General features: G+C 38.3%; 1 long non-coding RNA gene across 1 annotated transcript; it reads right to left on the reverse strand.

Annotated features, from left to right (window-relative positions):
- Positions 1–15,737: 15,737 nt before the first annotated feature.
- LOC135296816 (uncharacterized) lies at positions 15,738–26,819 on the reverse strand. The gene is made up of 3 exons (XR_010358816.1): positions 26,606–26,819; positions 19,886–19,989; positions 15,738–18,637 (listed from the first exon to the last, which is right to left on the reverse strand). It is a non-coding gene; the product is annotated as an uncharacterized LOC135296816 (long non-coding RNA).
- Positions 26,820–27,408: the final 589 nt, after the last annotated feature.

Below are 27,408 nucleotides of genomic sequence, written 5' to 3' on the forward strand. Positions count from 1 at the left end.
GGTAGGTAGTGAGTTCAATATACACTGTTATATTTTCAGTGTGTGATATCTGAGCAGTGTCCATCACCTCTGCCTCAGACCCTCGTAAGTGTTAATGCGATTAAAGCTCTCTAGTGTTGCTGTGAGGACATGTAATGCTGCTGCTCTTTATTGGTGCAGAAAGTGATGTATTGGAAGGCTAAGGTCTACATATTAATTCCAATTAGCTCCATTGAAAACAAACCCAATCGGTAGGATAGAGGTATCTTTATAGATACAAAGATTTTATTGAAACAGTTTATCTGTGGGCACCAAAAGGCCTAATGGGATCGGGGAACTGAACATTATTGCATGCCCTATTTACAGATCTAGTCTGGTTGGTTATTTCCTGTATCTCAGTATTTAATCTCCTTGTAAGGAAATCTGTGTTTAGTGTCAGAAGCAGAGATGAAGTTATTTACTGACTGTAAAGCCAGTACACCACCTTGCCTGAGAGAATTTATACAAAGCTATTATCAACCTAGGTGTCTAACTGCATCTTTTTATTAGTTTCTGGCATACGTGTCCTAGCATGTGCTTGTGCTTACCTCTCTCCATTTGAAAACCTATGAACTGGAATTAAACTAACTTTGTGTTTGAATGAATATTAGTGCAGAAGTGTAGTTCAGTAACACAGAGAAACCTTTTTTTTTCCTTTGACATATGCAAAGCCTGCTGTTAATCTCCTTGTCTCATGATACAAGGAACTCCATGAAGGTTTATTTGTTGACTGCTGTGAAAAAGTGTTCATCCAGATGAATGGGAACACTTCACAGAAAACCATAGTAGATTTTGGCTACTACAGTTTTGTTTCACCTTCTGAGTTACCTCTGATGTCATTGATATTCTTACTTTTGCTTTCAGTGATGCTCATGAGACTATTCAGAGAGAATTACTTTATTATTACTATAATTGCTTTTCATTTGGACTCCTCATGACTTTATCCAAATTCCTCAAAATCAACCAGTAGTGTTCAATGAACGTTTACTGGCTAGAATTTGGAATGACAACTTCTCTTTTTTTCATTGTGTGTTGTCCTGGGTACACCTGAGTTGCTTTCTTCTGCTTTGGCTGACATCATAATGTGTACTTTATTGTGGGAGCGATTGGCTACTAGGACAACATCAGCCTTCAGTGTAATGAAAGGCTATTTTTGTATTGCAGAGCAACACCATTTTCTTTTCTCATCCATAAATTCTCAGATTAATACCGTCTGCATCATGCAGCTCCAGACTACTCCACAGTTCAGCCCCAAGGCCTTTGCCAGATGACTGAAAAGATAGAAGCCATCTGTAAAATCTGTATCTCTGTGCAAACTTCCCTAAGACTGGAGCCATTCAGATCTGAGGCTTTGATTTGCATGACACACTTCTCAGTGTTGACATTTGGCTGTGTCAAAAAACACAAGTTAAGTCAGCCCAGATCTTTCCTCTCCACCTGTTTGTACAAAGCTGCCAAGCAGAAAAATTAAATGCTTATATTATTAAATAAGGAAGCCTGTTAAAACTCCTGGGCTGTTGAATTCTGCAGTTAGTTTTTATTTAATTGGTTCTATAAAAATGATTACTAGAATCTCTTATCAAAGCTGGGTCTCTGTTCAAGAATATTGAGAAAACACTACCAAACTGGCTTGCTTCTCTTTTGGAAAACGGAATCATCGAACAGCAGAGGCTGGAAGACACAGCTGGAGCTCATCTAGTCTTGTCACTGCAGCTCCGTGGCAGGGTCATGTCTAATGCAGGTAAGGTCTCCTGTGCAGCCCTAACAGTGGTATCACTTGGACCAAAAGCTTGGAGGCAGGGATTGGGTACCACCACTGCACAGCCCTTGAAGACTAGTTCAGAGCTCACTGTGTTCTGCTATGTCTGAAACTCTGGGGCGGGCTGTGTCTCTGCTGCTTGTCCAATTGCAGGCCATTACATCTATTTTACAGCACCAAAAAGAGCAGCACATGGGAGCATAATGGGAAAGCAGCTGGAAATACAAGGAAGGAGAAGGAGGGTAGTGACTCTGGCTTTAGAGGAAACCAGTTACAGGCAGCAGATGGGGAAACATCTCTGTCGATCTCTGGCAGCTTGGGGTGACACTGACCTCCCCCTCCCCCTGCCCTATAGCATCAGGGAAAACAAATTCAATAGTTGATGGTTAAGTAGACAACAGAAGTGATCAAACACCTCGCAGGATGTGCCAAACAGTAGGCACAGCTGTATGTGCATCGCTAGACTGCTTCCTCTGCAAAGAAAATCAAATGGCACTTGTTCAGTTCTGACTGGGCTGGTACTTCACATCTCACTTCCAACGCTTTTTGATCTTCAATCTAGTGACTGTGTTTCCCTCCAAAGTAATGAGGGAACCTGCTGAGGAGCCACAAAACACACAGGAGCTGGGGGACAGAACAGCACAGCCTCAAGCTCACTGTAATGGCTCTTTAATGGGACCTCGAGGGACGTGTACTTTAAGTGGGGGATCCCTTAGAGTCTAAATTCTTATTTCCCTTGAAGAAACTGCACTATATAACATTAAGAGAATTACAGGGACTTACTTCTGTGCTTTCTCAGACATTATTTCACAGATGTTCATGCACCAAGCATCAAATCATGCTGCAAATCCATGGGCTTTGAAACAGAGAAGCAGAATTTGACAGAGTTGTCATTCGAAAAACTCTTTCCTGAAATTCATAAAGCAAATCCTTGCTACTGCTTTCTAAGAGGGGGTCCTTTTCCTTCAGATGGCCTGGGTTTATTTTTTTTTAAATACTGCTTCTGTTAAATCATCCCTGTTCAAACACCTTTTCTCCCTCCTTAGAGGTTAAGATACATAGAGCCTGTAACACATTACAGTTTGTCTCGGAAATGTTAAACTCAGTGTCTCAGTTCTCAAGATTAGGTGGCACAAGGCCAGTGTAAATTCATTCCTGCACTGGATTCCTCTTTGGCTTAAAAAGTAAAAAATCCTGCTAAAAAAAAATCACAGGAGCGGTGTAACATTTGGAAGCAGGAGAGCCTGTGAAGAGGCAGCACTGCCCTCTGTATGACATTCATATACCACAGTGGAAATATGTTATATGCTGAAATTTTCTATGAGGGATTAGACAAGAGAAAGAAATGGGTGGGGAAATTGGAAGGAATTAGATTATGTTTTTGTGATAAGAAGATAATCTTGGAAATAATAGTTCTCTCAGTGACTGAAAGGGGGAATATACAGGGACAAGGGTGGGAAGAAGCTCTTGCAGTGGAACACATCTCAGAAATCTGGGAGCATTTTGTATGACAGCCTAAGGGGGGTGAAAGTATTTCTTAGACCTGAAATAAAAAACTTTGCTCAGAAAAGAAACCAGCTGCTTCTGGTATTCCCCCATCCTACTCCTCACTGGCATTGGTATCCTAAAAGCTGTCTAGTCCTGCCCTTTTCTATCAGACATGCAAATCCTGGGGCCAAGCAGAATCTGGGTCTTACTTTTTCACTACAAGAACTTGACAGATATTTTTTCTTCTCTTTCCATCCACTTTCTAGATATAATTTCAGAGCTATTTATCTGTTGAGGATTAGCTCTCTGTCTTCTGTCTGTAAATCAACGTTGATCTCCATCCTCTTATTCTTTTAATTAATGCTTGTTTACTGAGTAGTATATTCAGAGAAGTTTTACAAACGACTGCTGCTGCATGGCAAATTAAGCTGGGGGGCAATGGTGGGAATGGCTGGAAGCAAACTGGGGGACACTGCCTTCTTTATTCCTTTATTACATTTTATATGTCTCATTTACTATACAAGACAGTGTTGGAGACAATCTCAGAGAAAGAAGGAGTCAAGAAAAGATAGATACCATCCCTAATTATCTGAATGGCCAGACCATACATAGGAGAATACATCTATTTGCCCAGGCCAGCTTAGCCACAGACTGCTTCCAGCAGTCCTTTTTCCTTCTGGATGCACAGCTTTGATGCTGTGTACAAGGAGTGCCTGGAGAAAAAGATGCTTATGCCAGATTAGAAGAGGAGGGAAATAAGAGAAGAGGAGGGAGGGAAGAGAACCTAGGCTCATCTGCACTCTGCAGCTGCCTCAGTCTCTGCTCTCAGCTCACTGGTTCCTGATTTTCTGCCCCTTAAAAGACTTTTGTTCATTTTGGTTGTCACCCATCCAGCAGTTGCCTTTACATTCCTAGCTGCCATCCACAGCCTCAGCATCCCACATAACTCTGTTGCCTGCGTATCTTGCAAACCAGTACACTCCTCCTGGGTGGTTCCTTCCTTCCTACTTTCACCCTAAATCCCAAACACCGTCGGTGTACCCTAGTCCCCACCCCAGAGACTACTGACAGCCCCAGCTGATGTCCCGTCCTTGGCCTGGTGACAGATGAGTGCTGAAAATGGGTGACAAATCCAAGTTGTATTCCATGGTTTGACACCGGATGTTGAAATACCTGAGAAAGGCTAAGTCTCAGCTTAATAAATTCCACTTTGAGGAGACCTGTGCTTGTGAAAGATGAAGTCTAAGAGGGTGTCACCAGCAAAACAACTTTCACTGGGCTATGTCTCAGAAGGCTTGGCCAGCCAGCTACAAAATCACACTTTGAGGTTAAAAATTATTACTGCTGATGATCAGTAATAAATGCTGATCTATTAAGTTAATTTGGCCCAGGCTGAGATGTGGAGGAGCGGTGCATGGAGAAATAGGATTTTTTCTTCTGGCAGAGGAGGAGGGAGACTCAGAGGGTAGAAAAGTGACTTTAGGCTGAGTCCCAGGGTCTTGGGGAATACCACCAGAATCTCAGGGGGTTGTTTGCTAATTTGCAAAAGAAAACTCAAGGTGATTTACAAAAACTGAGCTCATGTCACAGTCTGAGGTACAGTAAAGCACAGTCAGCATGTGTCAGCAGGACACAGCACTCCTGGGTATGGGTATCAGCCTGCATTTTAGTACTGTCTCACAAAATTTATTCAACCAGAAATGAAAAATAAAAGCCACAATTACAAGAACGATGCAGTGACTCTGAAGATGACTCACTGATGAACTGGACATGTGGGCTCAGCATTCTGATATGGTCACCTAAGTTCTGGGGGGAGTAAAAGGGGAATATTAAGCAGCACAGTTGACATTATGCATTCACCATATTCCTCATTAGCACAGGCACTGCTAGAATGCTTAGTCCAAATTTGGTGTTACCAGATCAAACGCTACACAGATAAATTGGAGAGATCAGAGCAATGAGCAACATGCAGAAGCAGCTCCTGGGACAAAGAGTGAAAGAACTCAATGTATTTAGCTTACAGAGATAAACAGGTTACAGTCTGTAAGTACAAGAATAAAGAACAGAAATGTGGTAACAAGGTCTCTGAAGTCTAGCAGACAAATGAATAACAAAGTCCTGAGTGGGTGATGAATCCAGAGAAGTTCACGAACCTTCAGAAACAAAGTGGAAATTTTAGTACAAAAGATAATTAACAGTTAAACAAAGTTTTGTATTTTGCAATGGATCCTCTGTCATTGGAAAAAGTTGAGTCATTGTCAGACACTTCTAATAATGTCTTCAGTGCAAGCAGGAATTAATTCAGCCCCAGCTTCTGTTACAGATGAGGTCATGAAGGGACATTTCTCAATTTCAACATCAGGATTAATGAACATATATTCATCCCATAGTCTCTGGGGTGTACAATTCTAACATCTGGTCTTAAAAGACCAAGACTCTCACCGATTCTACTCTAAAACTCCCTGACACCTCAGGGAGATGTTCTCTAGAGGAGCTTGAGCCATATTATCAGGTGATCTTAGGAAGGATAAAGCATTACTCAGGAAACCAAATTTTCCTCAAAACCTCCGGAGGAGAAAAGATGGTGAGAGCTATTTAAGGATCTTCTGCTACCACATGTCACACGTTGTGACGCACTCTGTCAATGTGGTTACACAACACCACCACCTCCTCAGACACAGCCGCCTTTCCACAGAGGGCCTCTGCCTCCCCTGCCACTCCCTGGCCCCCCACCATGCCAAAAACAAAGGAATAAAACTCTGCTGATATCTGTCAAACCAATTGTGAAGCACTGATGCATTCTTCTCTTCCTACAGACTTCTTGCCTCTCTTTGGCACATAAACCCATGCTGTGACCAAAACACAATTGCTATTTTATTTGTATTAATTATTTACTGACATTTGATTTGGAGTTCTATAGAAGAACTAGAGGATGCTGGCATCGCATATGAGAGAATCTATCCAGCAGTCATTCCACCTCCTGGCAGTGGAGCATGAAGCTATAGAGAGAAGGGAGATAAGCTGCACATCCAGTTTTGCATACAGCCCTTCTGCAGCCTCACACTCCTGAGCAGCCCAGGTGAATCACTGAGTCTGTTCATGCAGTAGTAAAGCTGGAGGGCCCTGAAATGCTGTTTTGCAGCAGTATTTTGGTCAACGTGAAAAAACATCAAAAATTAAATTATGACTATGATAGCTAGGAGAAACTAGATAGAAAAACATGCAAGTAATTTAGCAGGAGTATTTTTTTGCTGGTTTTTGACTGATGGAAGAGCACGAAGCTTAAAATATGTACTGCTGTGGTTATGATTTCATTTTTAAAATGTTCCCAGGTTTTAGAGATAAGCATGTGTTTACATAACAAGCTATTGACATGAATATGAATGTATGTAGGTATATATATATATATGTGCAACAAATAAGGCTACATAAGGCTACCAGGAATCTCAAGAGATGGTTGCCCAATTGTTTCCAGAATAGAACTGTGCCTTGAAGCATTTATGGTTGTGTCACTTTTTTTCCTTTAAACTATAAGATTATAGTGTGGGTGTCTGATTTTGAATGAATTTCTAGTGGGAGGGAAAAACAAAGATCAACTATTTCTGACCTTGGGACTAAAGGAAAATATTGTGTTCTACCATTTTTAAAGTACACGTTCAAGTATTAACTTAAGCAACTCAGACAACCTTGTAGTTCTTTGATGAGGGAGCAAACTCAGGAGGAAAGGAGTTGTCCCTTGGGTAAACTGCCTAAATAGAGATTAAAAGTCTTTCAAAATGTGAATGTTCAATGCACAATGAGGATTCCAGCTAAACACCCCCACCATTCTGTCACACTGAGAATAAACCAGCTTGGGACTCTCAGGCAAAGGGATGTGCGTGCATCATGGAAATAAACGACTCATGGGAATATGAGGAACTGAAAGTAGCTCTCTCTGCTTTCATGTCCAGCCACTATAAAAAAATAAACAACATGACCTGACCCATGCCCATACAAAGGGAGATCAAATGAACATTAAATCTTAGTTTATAGGTCACTGGATTAAAGGCATCTTGAATTTAGGATGATTTTAACTTTGGCAACTAAGTTAAAGTTTCATAAGTGATATTAGTGGTAATGCTGAGTTGCTGAGTTTGCAAATTTACCATTCTCTGGAGGAAGAAAAAAACCACTGAATTTGGAAAGTTTATTTGTAACAGAAGATCAAAGACTCTTTAAAATATCTTAAAATATCTTTTTACTTAATTTTTTAATCTTCTCTCTGCACCAACGAAAGGGAAAGGAATACTCTACAACTATTTTGATAATTCAAACCCAAGAACGTTTTCCAAGGCAAACTGTGTTTTCTTTCTAAAACAGCTTCACATAAAAATATCTCTTCCTTCTCCTTTACAAAATACAAGTACAGCAAGCTTTTCCAGAAACAAAGATCAAATGTGGCACTCAGATCTGTGCCCTCTGGGATTAGTCATGTTTTCAGAAGCTACTAAGAGCTTTCCATCCTTCTAAGCTGGCAGGAACCCAAAGCACACAGGAACCTGCAGTAGGTTCCCAGTTTAAAACTGCCCAGGGCTGCTTCTGTTAGAATGTCTGAGAGCAGTACACTGATACTCTGCTTCAAATACAATTCTCTACTCTCTTAACTTCGCAGAAACACAGAATGGTTGACTGGAATGGACTTCTGAACTGTTCACATGGTCCAGCCCCCTCCTGCTCAAGCAGTGTCACTTAGAGCCAGCTACCCAGGATTATGTTGAGATGGCTTTTGGCTGTCTTTAGCAATGAAGACTTCACAAGCTCATTGCTGACTGTGGCAGTGCTCAGGCACCCCCACAGTGAAAAAGTATTTCCTGAGGGAACCGCCTGTATTTCAGTTCATGTCCACTATCCCTAGTACTGTCACTGATGAAAAAACCCTGGCTCCTCTTTGCATCTTTCCTTCAGGTGTTTATGTCCTCTGGAAATAACTTTCCAGTTCTTCTCTTCTTTGGTGTAAACAATCCCAGAGCTCTCAGCTTTTCCTCATATGTGAGTCTCTTCATCATCTACATGGCTGTACTTTGGACTTTCTCTAGTATGTCCATGTCTGTCTTGTACTGAAGAGCCCAGAATTGGAAAGAGTGCTCCAGGTGTGGCCTCACCAGTGCTGAGTAGATGGGAAGTTTATTGTTTCCACTTGCTGGCAATAATTTCTCTAATTGAGGATACTCTTATACTTCTGTCCCACAAGGGTGCATTTTGGAAAAAATAATCTCTCCCGTAATCTTTACATGGTCAAGTGGAGCCAATGAATGGTCATACAACCCAACTCAACATGTGGGGCCTTTTCCCTCGTTGTTTTTACTTTTGCAGGAGAAAATAAATCAAGCTACAAGGATATGCTGTGAGCATTGTGTCATTCACACCACTTGGGCCATGGTTAGCACACAGAGGGTGAGGAGGTCCGGGCGGATCGTATTTGCTGACTTATGAACGAATTATGTTGAGGTTTGTTTTGGCATTGATGATATTTGCCAAACCAGTCCGATAGTTTAGTATTTATTAGTGGCTAAAAACACCCTTTACATATTATCAGCAGAAAAATAGAAAACTGAGACAAATACTTAAGGTAAGTTTGGTTTTGGAGAGCCAAGGCATTTGCCACTTAAAAATTCTACAACTTTGACTACTGGAGGCTGTACGTCAGCCTGCAGACTAAATTATTCATAGATACATGTGTTTGACATAGGAGATATGGTCTGACATACTTTGAAAATTATTCAGTTCAGTAAACAGGTTCAGCTCAGCTGAAAAAGAGTCAAATCAACCACCTGTAAGATTTCTTGCCTTCCCAGAACAATTTCTTTCTTTATTCTTCTCTAAAATAGTGATTTTATTGATTTGGGGATTTATTCAGCCAGTCCTGTACATGTTATTAGACTGAGCAAGGAGGCTCAGAGACTCTGGGAGCTCTGGGATCTCTAGGACTATGGAAACAATAAAAAGACAGGTTTAGCTGATAAAGGGAAATAAATTAAGTGTGAGATTCTTGAGGAGCATATATCAGTGACACACCCCTAATACCGTTTAGCTTTTCTCAGTATATTTTCTTATGCTTTAAGTCCTCAAGTCACTTGAAGGAATTAGAGTAGGGAAGGGAAAGAGGTGGCGTGTGTCTATCTGTGATTATATTAACCTTAAAGTGTACAGCTCCCTGTTTTGATCCTCTTTTCAAGATTTTTGCTAGGTGGAAGTCTATGGAAGTTCACTTCTGCAGTAAAGCCAGTTGCACTCAGGACAGAAAAATTACTGTGGGGATAAATTGGAACCCAAGGAGAAGATACTGTAGGTAACAGCTGGGAATGCTGAAGTCCTGATTGCCATACTATGGCATAAGCAAAAATAAATGAAGTGTACAACCAATTAAGAAGCAAAGTTTAAATTTTTTGTGGTTAGAAGCACAAGCCAGCAAGGGAAACTCCTTGATTTTTAAATAGTTCCTAAATGTTTCGTACAGTCCTTCTGCCAATTAAAGCAGACAGAAGCATGCACTTCTATCCTGTCAGAGTAAGGTGTGAGTTGTCCATCTAATTTAGCACCACTGGGATCTAGGCAGGTCATGGTCACCTTTTCATGTCATGGGCAGAAATGAAGGCAAAGGATTCATAACTGTGTTTGTCACTGAGGGTTGGGGAAGACTGGCATCTTACACTATATCTTACAATGATGAAGTAAAATGGGGGAGAAAGCAAAAGTTGGTGTCAGTGTGAGGGCAAGCAGAAGGGTCGAGAGGACTGCTAAATGCAGCAACACATCCTGGCTGAACATCTCAGCAGGGGGAAAAGGCAGCCTTCAAACTCTCCTTTAGTGTCACAAAGGCAGAAAATTACTGCAAATAGCCAAAGTGTAACTTATCCAAGAATCACTGTGTCCCCCTTTTTGGGAATATGACATATCCACAGTGTCAGGCACTGCAAACTTCAAGAATGTTTTGTGCATCTCTGCAGATATTACACAAATGTACAAGAGACCATATTAATCAACCTGGCAGTACCGGCGCACACACACACAAAATAAAAAAAAAAAAAAAAATACACATAAAAAGCAAATTTAATCTGGAAAAACTCACCGGATTTAAAAATAAAAGTGGCTACACGAACTCACTCAGTGGAAAGGTTTCATTATGTTCACATAAGATTTGCACTACATAAAACTACCTAAGATTATGTAACTTGAGAAAAAGACAAGGGTTAAATTCCCTTATTGCTGAGTGTTGCCTTTTTATTTTATTTTTTTAGTAGTTTAAATTTTCCTTGAGTTTTCCAGCTGTAACAAGAGCACAATTAAACTACTCAAGTGTAGCCATTTTTATTAGCTGGTGATCCCATACACCTGGATAAGCAAGAGAGCAGAAAGCCTTGTTCTAGAAGGCATCCCACATGGATATAGCTTCTGCTGCAAATTGCCCCATGAAGGAGCTGTTCTCTCCATTAACTCTAAGGAAAGCTGAGAAATGCAGGCTGACTGTTCAGGTGAGTGGTTTCTAATATTGTGGGTGTGGAGAAGAATGCAAATGCTAAAAGAATATGGGAGAAGAATAGAGTTTTCTTCTGAAGGAAGAGTAAATGGGGGAATTTCTCTTTTTTTCCCCATTCTCCCACAAGCTGACAAGCAAAATAAGAAATCTTGCTAACAGCAGTGATACAACAAAGTATAATCTTGACTTTAACTAAAGGAATGTCCACTTTAAAGGAGTGCTCAAATAATTAAGAACATATTTCAGGGTTTGCTGAATCATAGTCTGTATTAATCATGAGCTATGATTATCAGAGGGTCATATTTGGAAGTGAGGTCTTGATAGAGTTTAGCTCTTCCCGACCCTGTTTTTTTCTACAGCACTGTTTGATGCACATATTTTAATACCATGAGGTGTATTACATCTGCATAAGTGCTACAATGGGGTATGATTCTCAAGCTCTCCAGATTCAACAGTTTTCCCACTCAGCATGCAAGTCTCTCCTGCTTTTCACCAAACAGGTCTAAGTTACAACTCTTAAGATTTCACTCTTAAGTTATAAGGACAAGGACTTCATCAGGGTACTCAGAAATGTTATTTGTTCTGTGGTGTTAATTCTCTAAATTGTTTGGGAGCTGGGTTTTTTCCCAACCCAGAAAAAAATTGTTTTGTTAAAACCTGAAGTACAGCTGGGAAGAGCTGTTCCTTCAAATTACAGTCACCCTCAGAGAATTTATGTAAATCTTTGGAATTAAATTTTAAAAATCCTACTCTGAAGAATCCATGTTGTTCTCGTAGAACACACAATTATATTTTAAAAAATTGAAAATCTCACCAAATCACTTCTAAAATAACATAATTCAATCCACAATAAATGGGACAAGTTTCTTCCTTTCTAAAGGCCAAATCTTTGGCTTTTGCAAATGGCTATGACATACAAGTTTTCAGAATGTACCAGTTTATCCTAGCCAGCCAACTGTTTTCAAAATCTGAATGTCCTGAGCAATACATTTAATTTTAATGTATTTTGAATAAGAATTTAGTTACCATGTTTCAAGCCCCAGTTTAGAGGATTGCTGGAAATCCTGCAAAAAGGAGTTGCCAATTGTTGGGCTAGGTTGGTAAATATTAAATTAATGTAACATTTCATGGCACATTAAGTAAAGCATGCATAAAACCGATGGAACAGGTTTTGTTTTATGTAGGAGCAAGGAAATCTGTTCTGGAAATAATGCCATTCAGGAAGTACAAATATCTTCACCATTCAATTGCAGACAATGAATCACTTTCAAAGGTCATAAGCCTTCTTGTAAGGTGTGAGTGTTCTCCTCAGCCTCAGTTTTCTCATTATTTTTGTTCTTCTCTGTACTATACCTAGATTTTTTATTTTTAAAAGGATCTCCTTGTGGTTCCCTTCATTGATCTATAAGTATATATTCCTATCGAACTATACTTCCTTCTTCCTTTTCTTGGTGTTAGTACATTGTGTATGTACAATTGGAGAAGAGGTTTTTATTCTGCCAAAGAATAACTACAATTCCTAGACACAACTAATTAATGAATTGGTTTGATCTACTGGTTCTGATTATTGGTATTACATTTGATCAAATGTAAGCTGATAACTTGCAAGTCGCAGTTTTATTCCTTTTCATTATTAGCTTGCCATTCCAATCTAATACTTTATAGAGAAAACTATTTCTGATTGGTCACATTTCTGCTGTGACCACCTGGAACATGTGAACAGAACAAGTGTGCTCTTAGAGAAAGGGAGCTTTGTCAAGTTCTCTGTAGTCTGCTTTAAGAGACCAAATCTATATTTAATCAGCATCTTTATCACTCTTCCCAGAGGCAAATTATCGAAACTGCTTTTTGAGAACTGTTTTTACAAGTGTCAAAAGTCATGTCTACCAAAGTCATAACTTCACCTGGGGTTTGCAGGACTGTAAAATCATTAGTGACCCTTCCTAAGTGCAATGCTCCCTCTGTGTTCTGTGGCTTCTGAGTTCATGAAGCAGTTAGTCAATTAAAAGATATTACAGATGGTGAGTTGTATTCATTGAAATCTCTGTCATTAGGTCCCATCATTTTAGGGGAAATTTTTTTCTCTGACTTTGCTCTGCTGAAAAGTGAATGTTTTATAAAATGTGATAAAATTCTACCTGGTCTTTCTAGAGTGAGCTCAGAGTAGGAAAAATTGTTTTCACTCATTAAATTTTTTAAGTGCTTCTTTTCCAGGCAACCAAAAAAACCCAACCTCAAAGAAACACAAAATCGCGTAATCAAAAACAAGTCAGTCCTTACAGATAACTGCTTTAACTTGTTTAAAAAATGCCAAATTTTAAATTGGGGTATATCTCTTCTATAAAACAAAAAAAAGGTAAGAAAGTTGAGAGACAGTAAATATGTAATAGCATAATGAAAACAACGCATACCAACAATGAGGATCCATGCCAAGAGCTCCAGAACTCTGCTCAATGACATACCTGCTCATCTGTGTGTGGTGTGTGTTATATACATGCAAACTTGAATCCTTGCCACACTGGACTGAAAAACACAAGCAATTAACCATAATTTGTAAACTCATTGCAAAGCTTCTCTTCAGCAGTGTCAGATCATTTTGCAAGAAGAAGCAGTGGCACAAGCCAGCCATAGTAATGTAGTAAGAAAAACTACTTGGATTAAGGTGTTCTGTCTTCAGAAGGGTTTTTATATGAAGCTGCTGATGCCTTGACAAAATCTTGGAGGGTGTAAGTACTGTTCTGTTACATATAGACTCTAAATCATATTCCAGACCTTGTGGTTAGGTATCACCAGATCACAAAAGCAGGACTAATCCTGACACTGGTAATCTGCCAATTATCTGATCCCAAATTTTGACAGGACTAGCAGGTTTACATTAAACCTTGTTTTAATTATAGTTTCAACTGTCTGTATGTGGTGATGGATGAATCAGAAGGATGCAGAAATGGCTGGCTCGCAGTGCCTGATCTCAGTTCTAGGCATATTCAAATGAGGGAATGCCACTTGTGCCAGCTGGTATATGGGTTCAGAATAATAATGGTTTTTATGTTTGTTTTCAAGGGAAAGATAATTTCTGTTGTTTCTGCTTAAAAGCAGGCACTTCTAGAAAAGCCTAGAGAGGCTTCTGGAACTCTCTGATCTCCATTATATTTGGGCTCTGCATTTGGTAACTGACAAAGCCTTCCCTCCTGATCTTGCCCAGAAACTTGCAGGTCACCTTGGCATACAGGTCCTTCAGTTACCCCCATGCTTGTAGCTACCACTTAGCCTTTATTCACAGTGAGAATCCCACAGAGATGTAGACATAAAGCATAAAGATTCCCATGAGGATCAGGGGCACACAGAAGGATTTTTATTTTCATTATTTTTAAAGAGAGACTTAGACCTAGTAGTGGCTCAATATCTAGAAGGGTTTGGAGGTTGCTGTTGTTTGCAGGGGGGGGTTTGTTTGAACTGTGCAAGGAAGTTTGTAGTTTCCTCTCCTGTATGTCACTGTTGCAAACATGAACTGCATCATGTTACAATGACACAAGTTTAGTTGGAGAATCTCCCATTTCCAGAATGAACCAATTAAAGATAAGCTAAATATATTGCAGTAATCTTCCTGTTTGTAGAGTATTTTGGCTAATGTCAGAGAGTAATAAAACCTGAAATAGAAAGGAGCAAATCAAAAATTCATAAAGTAGCTGTGAGTTTCTAAAGTACAGGGTGGGATTTTGGAATTTCAATGAATGCTTGCATCTAGTTGTGATTTGGGACCTGATTTAATTTCATAGTTGTAAATCTAATTATGTTAGTGACCCTCCAGCCATAGCTCTTTAAGTGATGGCCCCATTCTGTATGTGATTGGGAATATTAATCTTCAAGGTGTTTATATGCAATATGGGATACTTAAAAGAGCAATACTCACAACACTGATATAAGGGCTTTTAATGGTTATACAGAACTGCCATCTGAAACACCAAGCTCAAAAAATCATAGCTCTTTATTATATCTGTGTGCTGTGAAATTGCTGAATCTATAAACTTTTGATTTTCTTAAGAATGCATGGTGAGGAATGGTATGTACCTCTTAAGGCTAAGTTGATTACAATAGATGTGAAAGGGTAATTTTCAAAGCTGGTGTAATTATGGGCATTAGGAAACTGGAGTAAGCAGCCCAAAATATTAAAATGAGAATGCAATACTTTACAGGTTGTCCTGAGATGACCCAACACAGTGGAGCCATTATGTTTTATCCTCTCATATGTAACATTTAGATAAAAAATTATGACCATGATTTTCTTCTCTTTTGTGTTTCCTCTTGCACTTGTAGATGAGAGTTGGAAGGTGTTCTTGTGTGAGCTACAGTGCTGAACATTAAGTGTCTAAAAATATTGTTGAAGAAGTAAAGGTCTTTCAGACAAATTATTAATAGTCTATTTTGGTTAAAAAGAAGCAAGTGATCTCACATCTGTCACAAAAAAAAATTCCTTAGTGAACTAAGAGGTACCATGATTCAGAGAGACAAAATAACTCCATTATTATTAGACAGTCATTTATTTTTAAAAGTAAATAAGATATAAATAGCAGCAACAGTACATAACATAGTTGTGTCTGCAAAGAAAGCAATTATGTTGCAACAAGCGAATACATTATTATGGAAAGAAATATCATGAAAGTAAGAAAAGAATATATCTGTAAAAAATGAGAAATTTTCTGAAGTTCAATCATCAGACTTCTTTTGCTCCAGTATATTTCCAACAAAGCATTATTATTCAATGGAAATTTTCCTGAATTTAAACCAAAATAAATGGTAAAACATAGCCAAAGTTAAATGGAAACCCATATAAAAAATATACTAAAAACGTCCCATAATAAGACTCATTCCAGCTACAGTGGGGATTTTTGTTTGTTTTTTTTTTTTTTTTTTTTTGGTTTTTTTTTTTTTTTGGTTGTTTTTTTTTTTTTTCCCATGAAATGCAGGAAAAGGAGTTACTTTCCATACTTTTACAGAGGCCAGAAGCTAGGGGGAAAAGTAATGTAATATGTAATGAACATAATGAATCAAAATTTTAAAGCTTTTAAGGTAAGGCCTCTGAGCAGCCTGATCTAGCTGAATATGTTCCTGATCACTGGACTAGAAGTCCTGTAAAAGTTCCTTCCGACCCAGACTATTCCATGATTGAACACTATGTTACACTGAAATTCATGGGAATCCTGGTTTTCTCCTGTTCATCAGTCTCTGGTTGGTTTCAAATAGTTGCAAGTTTTAGTAGTTGCAAGTTTTAAGCTTCAGAGAGCTATTAGTAAGTTTAATGTTCTTTTATTGCGAAAATCATCTCTTATCTCCTGCCAAACTCTCCATAGCAATCTGTTGGCATTTTGTTATATTCTTCTCCATGCAAAACCTTGTTCATTTATTTTATCTGAGTGCAGCCTGACTTCAACACACACCATGATGCAGAAAGTTAACTCCTCCAAAAATTATTATTTCTCTTAAATATGGTTTTTTTGTGTTCTTCCATCTGCTTCCCATATTTATGTCCTATATACATCTAAGCCATTTTGCATACTGTTAGCAATGTCTTTGTACAAACTAGCGACTTCAAGTTACAGCAATGGAACATGCTTGAAACATTGTTTTCACATCAACACAATGTTACTTTGGAGGTGACTCATTAAAATATCAGGTAGCAAAACAATTCTGTTACCCAGTTCACATAGCTTGATCAAAATTTTCATTGATTTTTCTCTGTTTTCCTGACCAATTCCACCTTCTTTTGAATATTTTTTTTTTTTACTTATGTGGAGCTACGTGTTATACCAGGTTTTTTCCCTGTGTACTTTGTTGCAAGTCAAACATTAAAAAAATATAATAAAAATAAGTATGATACAATCTACATCTGATTTTAGAAGCACATCCTTGGTCATTACTTATAGTTACCTGAGTCTGGAGTAGTTGTATTGGGTTGATGCATAATTGCCTACTCTGGTGGCTTTTATGCCTTGGCTGTCAGAGGGAAGCCTGTGTGTAGCACACCTCGGATCTGCTCCTGTATCACTGAGTTCCTAAACAGAATCCAGTATTGCTGCGCAATTCCACTCTGTACACCTTTGGCAAACAGAAGGAATTGATTGTAGGTAACAATATTACTTCCTCAACTCCTGTAAAAAAAACCTAAAACCAAAATCAAATCACTTTTATTTTTAAGGTCTTTTAAGGTTTTTTTAAAGCTCTTTTTTTAAGGTTCAAAATTATTGCACACTTGGATTTGGTTCATTTCAATGAACATTTTCAGCAAAGGGCAAATAATTTTTGTTGAGAGTTATTTTCCATTTTACAAAGTTTTGGTTTTTTTTCTTTGTGCTTTTTCAGATACATCTGACAGAAGTGCTTCCCCAGCCTCTGGGTCTTAGGCATATTAACCATGAAGCATCACAGCATGCCATGTTAGTGAAGAAAAATTTGCTTTGACCAAGTGCAGGGTTCTGTTTCTAACAATCTGTAACTCAAGAAAATTGAAGCTGTTTTTCACTCAGTTTCAGTTTCTAACCTCTCTCCATTACAGATGTTCAAAATAATACCAGTGCCTTTTTTTATTCATGAGAAATTTGTCCATTTTCTCATGCTCACATTCTGAAGTAAATTTCTGATCGAACATGTTAAACCAAATATGTTAAACATTTCTTTTGGGTGGAAACCAAACAAGTAATATTCCAGCCAAAACTGATTTTTTGTTTTCCTGAGTTTGAGAATAATTGAATAAAAAGGAAAATTATTCTGTTCCCTCAGTTAAAGATTTAGTTGGCAGTATGATCAAATAACAGGCTAGCGTGATAAAGTGAGATTAGCCGAGGTATGTGTTCACTGAAAAAAAGAGGTAGAATTAAATTTAAGGTATTATCAAAGTACAATTGTAACACAGTGTTAAAAATTGCTAAATCTCTTGTCAGGGAGTGTTATCCATCCTGCAGACATCTGCAGAAAGCATTCCAAAAGTTGCACTACCTGCCTATTGAACTGCAAACACTGTGAAATTCATAAAAGCACAACAATTCTTCTTTCGTTCTTGTGAAAAGTTTAGCAAGGCAAAATTAATTTGATAAGTACCCAGAAGTATTTTATTTTAAAACATATATTTGTTTTAAATATTCCCTTTTGGGGGTTAAAGAGGCAGTGAAAGTTGAGAAGCGATAGCTGAGACATGTACTGACAATAATGGTGCTAATTAGTAACTTTCATGCTGTCTATGCTTTGGCAAATTCATAAATCACCTGAAACAAAGTTACATCAAAGACTAACAAATTAAAAAATAATTCAAATTAGAAGAATTCTACATGAACTTCCATTCAGACAGCACAAGTGTACTTCTCAACATTTAGGTTCTACATACATACATGGATGCCCTTGGCAGACCCACACTTTCAGTGAAGTATTATGAACTTTATGGCAAAGTAAAGCTGGTGTTCAACATTTTAAGGAGTGCAGTGTTAGACAGAAAAAGAAAACCACACAAAATATCCCAAACCCAACTCCCCCCCCCAATCTTAGCAGATAAGGCTTTCCTACTTTCAGATGATGGTAAAGGATTCTGAACATTTCTAGTCCCACTCATACTACAGTGCCAGGTAGCAGAGACTGTATCATGCTGGAATGGTGACTAATGGAGTATTTCTGCTACAAATTCAGACTAGGTTAGGGGTGGTACGTTGTGAGCTTGCTGAATTTAGCTTTTTGTGGCGTCAGAACCTATGACTGGCTTCACCAGCCTTACTTTGAGTACTTCCCCACTGACGGTGCAGATTCATGTGTAGAAGAACTTTGTTTGAATCAGTTAAGGCTGAGTAAGTATGACATCCATGCAGAGAAAACTCCTGAAAGCAAGAAAATGTCAGGTTATGGAACTCCTCTTAAAAGCACCTCAGTGCCCACACAACACATTTCCACTGACATGAGTAGACTTCACACCTCCCCACAAAACTTCCTTTTGCCTCCCAAATATAAGGGATCCCATCCAGCTCATTAATTTCACACTATAGAACCCCCACACTGTAAGCCTGGCTCAACACTGAGTATTTAATAAAGTTAGTAAGGTCAAAATGATGTGAATGTGTGAGATTTTGAAATAAAGAGGAGATGGGGGTGTTCAAATTTTATTTATGCTTCGAATTTGTAGTTCAGAGCGGTCCAACTGACAACAATTTTTTTAGGGTTTTTTTTAACAGAAGAACATGCAGGATCTATTTCTAATTCTATATTTCAGACTACCAGCTTGGAGTAAATTTTCTGCATTCATGCAGCAGGTGATGTAGCAGAACAGTTGGTCCAAAGTTTAAATGAGCATAAGCAGTAACTGAGGAATTATTAGGCTAAGAATATGAATTAAAACATGATGGATAAACACTATGGGCAAATTTTAAAAAGGAAAAAGGTACTACTTGGTTTCTGCTGAGTTACTTTTGACATTATCTGCTGCCTAATGAGAAAAAACATTTAGTGTCATTTGATAAGGCAGCCAGTTCCTGTCTTTCATACACTATTCTGTAGTATTACTATCTCTGATTGGTGCTACCTGATACCTGAATATGAAGCAATACTTTATAAAAGCACCTGGTCACATATATTCTGCCTAGAGTAGGTAGCTCACGTGAGTTTTGAATGAACATGAGAAATAAAGTAAGGAGTAATTAAATTTTAAGCACAATCACCTGAATATTTCTGCTGTTTTGTAGGCAAACTGGTTCTTTAGACTCGTATTAGCACAGCTATTTAGGATCTTCTGCATACAGTCACCAGAGATGACTAGAGATTTTAAAAATCACTCAAAGAGACATTTTTGCAAACCACTCTCACTTCAATAGCTTTGAAATTCTGGTTGCTTCTTTGTTTTTCTGAATTGTGGTGACATTCTTAGTTGATAAAGGCAGAAGGGTCAAAGCTGAAGTCTTTGTTAGGACTGTCTTTTAAAGAAATTGAGTTTTTTTGGTTTTGTTTGGTTTTTTATTTTTAGTTCCTTGTTTGCTTTACCACTAACAGTTTGGGGAGTCTTTTCTGTATTATGTATCCAATTTCAACATCAGCTGCTGTTTGTTAGAGTTCAGGTATTCTGAGGCAATCCTTACCAAGCCAGGTAAGCTAGAATTATTGTGAAAGCATCATCCAGAAGGTGTCTATAGCAGTTCCATGTGACTTCAGTAATCCTTGGTAGTAGCAAAGTTTTGAATTCCTGATAAAATGAGAGTTTTTCTTTTTACTTCAGTAATTGGAGCCATGCAAATGCTACATAAAACCGAATTTTCTTACCAGACATAATGTATCTTTATAAGTCTATGGAAGCAATAACTAAGAAAATTAACATTGTCTAGTATTAGATCTTCTTCCAACCAAGTCCTATGCACCATCCATGCTGCTGTTGACATGGTTTTTTAAGGTTTGACAAATATGTTGAGTCAAGCCTGTTTGTTCACCACAGGTACAACTAGCACAATTATAAGGAGTGCCTGTTTAAACAAGTATACCACACCCTCCATATCAAGGGTAAAGCCCAGCTCCATTGGGGTTAATCCTTCTAATATTTCAATGATAATGCTCTTTGTTCCAAAGTACTTAGTCTTTCTGTTTTGCTCAGAACAGTGTATTGGTGTCACAGTAGCTGAAATATTCACTAGACTATGCCATCATCATATAGGCATCCGTTAATATCCATTTAAAATTCCCTTTGTGTCACGTTTGTCATTTGTCTCATCTCTGAAATTCCCACCTAGATAAAAAGTCCTCCTGTAGCTGTTGAGACTTCTGTTAGAATAAGTATACCAAAAATGGACAGACAATCATTATTACCACAAAATTAGTTTTTAGAAAGCCATAGTTGATTTTTGATATCACTAATGCAGTGTTAGAGCGCTTAAATCTTAATATTCCACTGGTGGTGTTTACTGATTGTTCTTGCACACTGTCTGTGATCTTTATAGTCTCAAATGTTAAAGAAGGTGAAAAGAGTTGTTATTATTTGGAGAGTGCCAAAGAGATAGAAAGATATCATGGAAGTTCTACCTTTTAGCATTTATGTACCTGGTGTATTGTGCTTGCCCTGTTTACACACAGATATGAGCATCTATGCAAATGCTTTATTCCCTTATCTGCAATCTAGCAGTGACTTTCTTTCCCCCTTCTGTTTTATCATGATTCTCATAGTGTCTGGTGTTTCTCTGAAATTTAGTCACCTGGTATTACCAAATAATATGTGCAACTCTTCTTATTTTAACGGACACAGGTATACCTGGGCCTTGCATTAAAAAAAAAAAAAAGACAAGACCAAAAACCTAACCAACCAACCACTTCTCTAAGAATGTCAAAAGTGTACTTCAAGGTTCAAAACATGGACTTTGAACACAAGGAATCAAATTTATCCTCCATTTAAAAGGATGTAGGGAAAGCTGATATGTTAGAACTCTCTTTTTCAGAACACTAAAGCATGTGATTTGGCATTAGGCACAAGTGACACATACACTTGAGTGCTTCATTTTAGGCCCATGATTTTTGATTTGCTCAATCAAAATTAGTGTATTCGTTTTGTGAATGGACATTCACTCTAAAATACAAAGAAAATCAGTGACGCAAATAATTCCTACAGTATCCCATTTTGCTACTCACTTGTAAGAGAGCTAGTTCAGGGGGTTAGTATCTGTGTTTAAAAAAAGCTGGATTAACTAGCACACTGAACAGCTGTTTCTGACAACAGGGAAGCCACTTAGGCAATTTATATTTGCAATGTTGTTTACATGTGGGAATAATACTCCAGAGCACAGTATGTGAGCTAAGGAAAGCAAACATACACCCAATTTGTAAACCTTTAATATGCTTGTTTTACCATAAAAATAGACTTGTAATTAGTTCCCAGGGGTTCTGGTACAATAAGATAAAGTCTAATTTCATACAAGATGAACAGAAGATTGTTGCTTCAGCTGAGACTTGGACAAGCATGCCAGGACCAATAAAATGAATGGGAGTCTTCCTACATGTTTGAATGGCTTTACATCAGAATAAATAGCATGAAATTGAGAGTGACTGACAGGCCTGACACAGATATAGAGCTGTATCACCAGACCAGAGGATTTTTTTGTCCTGTCCTCAGTATCTGAGGTTGCTGTGTTCATATAAGCCTACATTTTTTACCAGCTAAACAAGACAGGATGATTAACTGTTCTGAGAGACAGAGAAGCAAAGAAATAAGTCTTAAAGCATAAGAAATTTTTAGATCAAGAAAAACATTATGGTATAAAATGTCCTTTTATTCAGTCTTGCTAGATCTAGACTAAAGATCCAGTTTTGTAAAAATTTATTCATGACATTATGAATTACAGTCATCCCCACATGACTGCTAATATAAACAAAATCCCAAAAACAAGCAGGCTTGCAAAATTAGTTCCAAATCACAACACAGTGCAGTGAGGTTCTGCACACATAAATTACATTTAAATATTTAAAGCAATGTTACCGACTCAAAACTCAGTGAAAACTAGAGCTTCAGTCTTCATGAGCATATTTGGTATAAGAAAACAAAATGTCTATGTGGAAGAGCTTGAAGTTTTTCTTCCATAGGCATTAAAGACAGTTACAATTTTGGGGTTTTTTAACGTTTAATTTAGATGATCAGCACAGATGTTTCAGAACTAAATTGTCTTTTTTTGTTGGCAGTATAGGCATGGTCTCATTACATCCTTCTCCCTCTCATCAACAGCTTTAGAGATTCAGATGCAATTTTGAGCAACTTGAAGAAATGCATGAAGTTTATTTTTTAAAATTTTGTGATATTCATAATGGGCTCCTAGAAGATGCTGTATACCCAAGGCCTCTTCATCAAATTCCCTTGCGAAAATATTCCAATGTCTCCTTGTATGTATAGATAACATATTCAAAATATATGAGATAGATGTTTTCAAAATACACCTGAGTCCTATTTCTGCAATGTCTGATACAAAATCTTTCATGACCTTTTCTACCCCTAAAAAACATAATATAGATTTTCTCTAAATCTACATGTTTTATCATTATTACATATATATAATATATACAATATTATATATATTATATATATGTATTTATATATACATATTATAAAGTAAATTAGTTACTTTCAGTTTCTCTGTGCAAAATAATTTAATTATTATCAGTTCTGTAATGAGTCCCCCTCTTCCTACTGCTTTCTTTTTACTAAATTATTTTTGTGTATATTACCATTCCTTAATGTGGCTTTTGAATTTATGGCATGGATGTAAGCTCTTGAACTAACAAGTCCTGTTTGTTACTTTACCTCCTCTGGTAATGGACCCCTCCTACCGAGGGGACACAGAGGGACAAGGATTTCCCAAACGTGACCAGAACATTTTTACAGGAAGGTCTCTAGCCCTATCATGTCGATGTAGTTGGTGGTGTTTAATTTCAGAATGGATGGGTTCTTTCTTTCTTGTTATTTGGTTGGTGAGAAGAGAATGTCTTGTACTAGTTTAATCAAGAAAGATTATTATATAACATCTGTCAGATTGACTTGTACCATATGGGCCCTGGGCCATCTTCTGTAAGAGAACTTACAGAGACATCTCAAAATGTCTGTGAAAATAGAACATATTTTTAGAATTGTAGAATACCTCCTACACTGCCAAATGAACCTGTCAAAAGCGCATCTTGATTTCTTCAGCTCTAACAACTCATGCTTGTTTGCAGTAATGATATTTATTGACCAAAAGTGGGTGGTAGGGGTTTTTGTATCTGCTTTTGCAGATGTGAAATTAACAGTATGGAAAGATTTTTAAGGTTTTTTTTTTCTTCTTTTTTTTTCAGGGGGGAGTTTTTCTAAAAGTTCTGAAGTGATATCTATTTTAATTTTGCACGTGAGGAGGAAAGCTAAAAGAGACTAAGTAATGAGAAGAAAAGAGGAAAACAAAAAGTAACAAAAGAAATGAAAAGCATTTACATGATCCAATGTTGTTGTCAGGATCCAAACACAAAGATTACATATACTTGACCATATTCCTGATCCAAAACTAGATTTTCAATGACAGTAAGAAGTAGAATTTTGAAATAGTAATGCTCAGTTCTGGGGTGGCAAAATGCCATATTGGCATGGAGCTACTAGAGCTGGTTTGAGAAGAGTGAGGGGAAAAGACCACAGGAGTGCAATTCACCTGGCAGGATTAAAGGGTCTTCAAGGGGGGCAGGGGGGACTGGAAGAAGGATTTGAGAAATATGGGAGAGCATCTAATGGCTCAGTATGTGGATTTTGGACTCCATATGTTTTGTTTACCTGGCTAGTGGTCTTTGAAGGATAGCACACTCCTAGCCTACTTACTATGGTAGGCATGGAATCTCCTATTGCTGAGCAAGAAGATGTTCTATCTAGCTCCTAAGAAGAAAGTAATCAAGTAATGGGTTGCTAAAATCATGGAAGATAATGAGGAAGCCCAAGCATAATTAAGAACAAATATAAATAAGGCTATAAAGAAAAGGAAATTGAGGGTCCAGAAATTATTCTAAAAGTGGGCAATGTTGTAAGACTAGCAGTAACATGGGTACTTTCAATAAGTGATGTGTTGTTGGAAGACCATTTTGTCTGAATGTATGCATTCACACTTTTCTGTTGAGAGCATCAGTGTAAGGTGGGAAAGCATCATTCACATCTTGTAAAGGAATCACCCTATATCAGTGGTACACAGAAAATGTGTCTTGTCCTACTCCTGCAGTCACCTGGCTATTATCAGATATCTATCAATTCTGGCAACCTACATTCATTGAGGACGAGATTTTTAAAGGCAGTAAGACTGTAGATGCTTACCAGCACCATGCATGTACTGTGTAAAGAGCCACTGCTCAGTCATTAGTTACCCTCCCAGATACCTGGAGGGAAGCTACAGCACACAAGGAGGGGAGTGCACGAGTATCTGAGCTCTGCCAAACGAGCTGGTATGACAATATGGTGTAGCACATGTGCCAGCACGCTGGTTTAGCCTCAGGAAGCAGTCTGCCTGTAAAAGGAAGCCAATGTACATGAACTAATAAGCTTTTCATCTCAGCAAGCCCAGTGAGTTTGGGATGACACTGTGCTCATATGACTACAGTATGGACCATGCTCCTTTTTTACACTATGGATCATTTTTCTCCATCTGCTGGCATCTGCTTCCTAACATTCTAGCTGCTCAGAGCCTGAGTTCAAGGCACAGCTCTGAAGGTTCTAAAGGATTTTAAGTTAATAGAGGGAGCATCTCATAGCATATTTCAGGACATACCCGGTACCTGTGGTAAGTCACATACCCTTGTATTTTGGCACAAAATCTCATTCTGAGGCCTTACACTAGGTGCAAGCATGGCAGCTCTCTAGTGCCATGTAGCTCTGAGTAGGAATATGGAAAATTCCATTAATAAGCAGATGTCCCAACACTTGCTCCAAGAACGCATGTCTTGATAGATGGATGCTGAAAGGTGGCTGGAGGGGAGGAAGACTTCAATCTTGATAAGTGCAGCTGGGAGTTGTTTAGGATTATGATGTTTACTGCCTCTTTTCTTACTGTACCTCTCCATGTAGCTGCCCAAGTAATCCAGTCTGTTTAAGGCAAAGTCAGCTTAAGGGACTAGAAATACTTGCATTGTGTTTCATCAGTTCTTACCCAAGACCCAGTAACTAACAGTTGAGCAACTTTTTGAATTGTGTCCTAATGCAACAGACCATGCTTGTTTGAGAGCAACAAACACTGGCCTTAAGTCACTGGCACTTAGCACTGAAATGCAGTAAGGGAGAAATATTCTCAATTCAGGCAGCACTCTCCCTTGAGAGGCTGCAATGATAACCTGAAGGGTGGCCCCTGCAACTTCCAGGAGAGGTGGGAGTGCTTACTGCCATCTTCTAGAGAAAACATTGAGGAGCCACGTGATTAAGTGATTGCCATCAGGAAGTAAATTTAGGCAAGAGTTTTTGCAGCTGAGGCTACCAGAACATTCTGGCCAGAAAATGCAGCAGCAGACCATTGACTCAGTGAAAATAATGGAGAGTTAGTTTATGATGCTACTGCATCAAAGCTGTGATTGTCTGAAAGCAAAAGTTCACTTAGCCTGTGCTAAATACATGTTTGGCTGCAAACAACATTGCCATGATCTTTAAATTACTGAGTGAGTTGATAATATTTTAAGATGCTTTTAGAAGTGGTCCTAGTGCAGCTGCCAGAGGGTAGAAGGACAGCATGGCTCCCATCAAAACATGTCTGAGAGGCACAGCTAGAAGAGCACATCTCTGTGAGATGCCACTTGGAAGGCAGGAGGAATTCAGCTGCTGGTCACAGGCAGCTTACACTGCTATAACTGTTCCCACATTTGATCTTTATGCATGTACTGTTTGATTAAAATTCTCTTCAACTTTTTTCTTTGGGGCTAAGGGTCTTCACCTTTGTTCCTCACTGCTCTTTGATGTATAACTTACCCTCTGTGAGAAAATGAGATTTATGAGTTCTGCGTGTGTCCTAGCTTTCAGGAAGTACATAATGTAGATTTTTAGATTTGCGATCAATAGGGAAGTAATAGATCAATTAATATGTAATACATGTAATGCAGCCATGGCTCCTGACTTGGCAAATTAAGCAAGTAATCCATCCTGTGCACAGCATGGACCATGCTACTTGCTATAATCTGTCATAAATCAGGTACCTTAGTGGAAAGGTGTTGTGCCACCCAAACAAGCAATCCTCTATAAAATCCCCTAAAAATCTGATCCCTGCTTTCTGTCACTCAGAGAACACATGTGGTGTGCAGGCAGTGGTTTCTAAGGTATGTTTTTTAAAAGCACTTAAGATACCCACAGCTGGCATAACTGGTTTCATGTAGGCAAGAGTTCTACATGCCTGATCTTCCACTGTAGAAGTTCTTGGCCATTACCCGGTGCAACAGGAGCTTACAGATACTGCTGATGGGAAATGTGCTGTCAGTATGGAGCATTTCAGAGGGCCTAATGTCAATTTTGCATTGATCATCAAAGAAAAAAAAAAAGATTGGTAAGAGACCTACAGTGCTCAGATGAAGCAGCATCACAATGCTAACCTGTGACATGTGCTCAGGATAACATATGCTGCTTCTTAGCAGAGATTTGTAGCTTAGATACAATGCCATGCTGATACAGCCACGTGTTTGCCAGATAACTTGGAGTACAGGCAAAAGTCATTGGAGTACATCTATACCTGTCCTGTAGCCAAACAGACAGGAATGCATCTAAAGTTACTTTACAAATTTTTGTTTAAGATATATGGAATTTGGTGCATCTGCATGGTTTCATTAAAGACAAAGACAACATCTGCTTTGAACTTAGTGGGAAGAAAGTATCGCTGGCTATGCCAACTCTGAAAACCTAATAGCAGCTTTTGAAGGCTGTTGCTGCCTTTGAGGTAGCATTCCAAAAGACAGGTTGTTGACTGATAGGCAATTACAAGGTTTTGATTTATTTGCACAAGATTTGAATACAAATATAAATATTGCCAAAGCGGATTGCATAAATGGCAGACTGCTTATATAACTCTGGATATGTGTCATAAGCAAGCATTTATAGAAATTCAGCAAGTTTCCTTCATTAAGTACAGATTAATTCTAGCTGATCTCTAGCTTCATCTGC

The sequence above is a fragment of the Passer domesticus genome, chromosome 3 (genome assembly GCF_036417665.1).
Source record: "Passer domesticus isolate bPasDom1 chromosome 3, bPasDom1.hap1, whole genome shotgun sequence".
Classification (NCBI taxonomy): Eukaryota; Metazoa; Chordata; class Aves; order Passeriformes; family Passeridae; genus Passer; species Passer domesticus.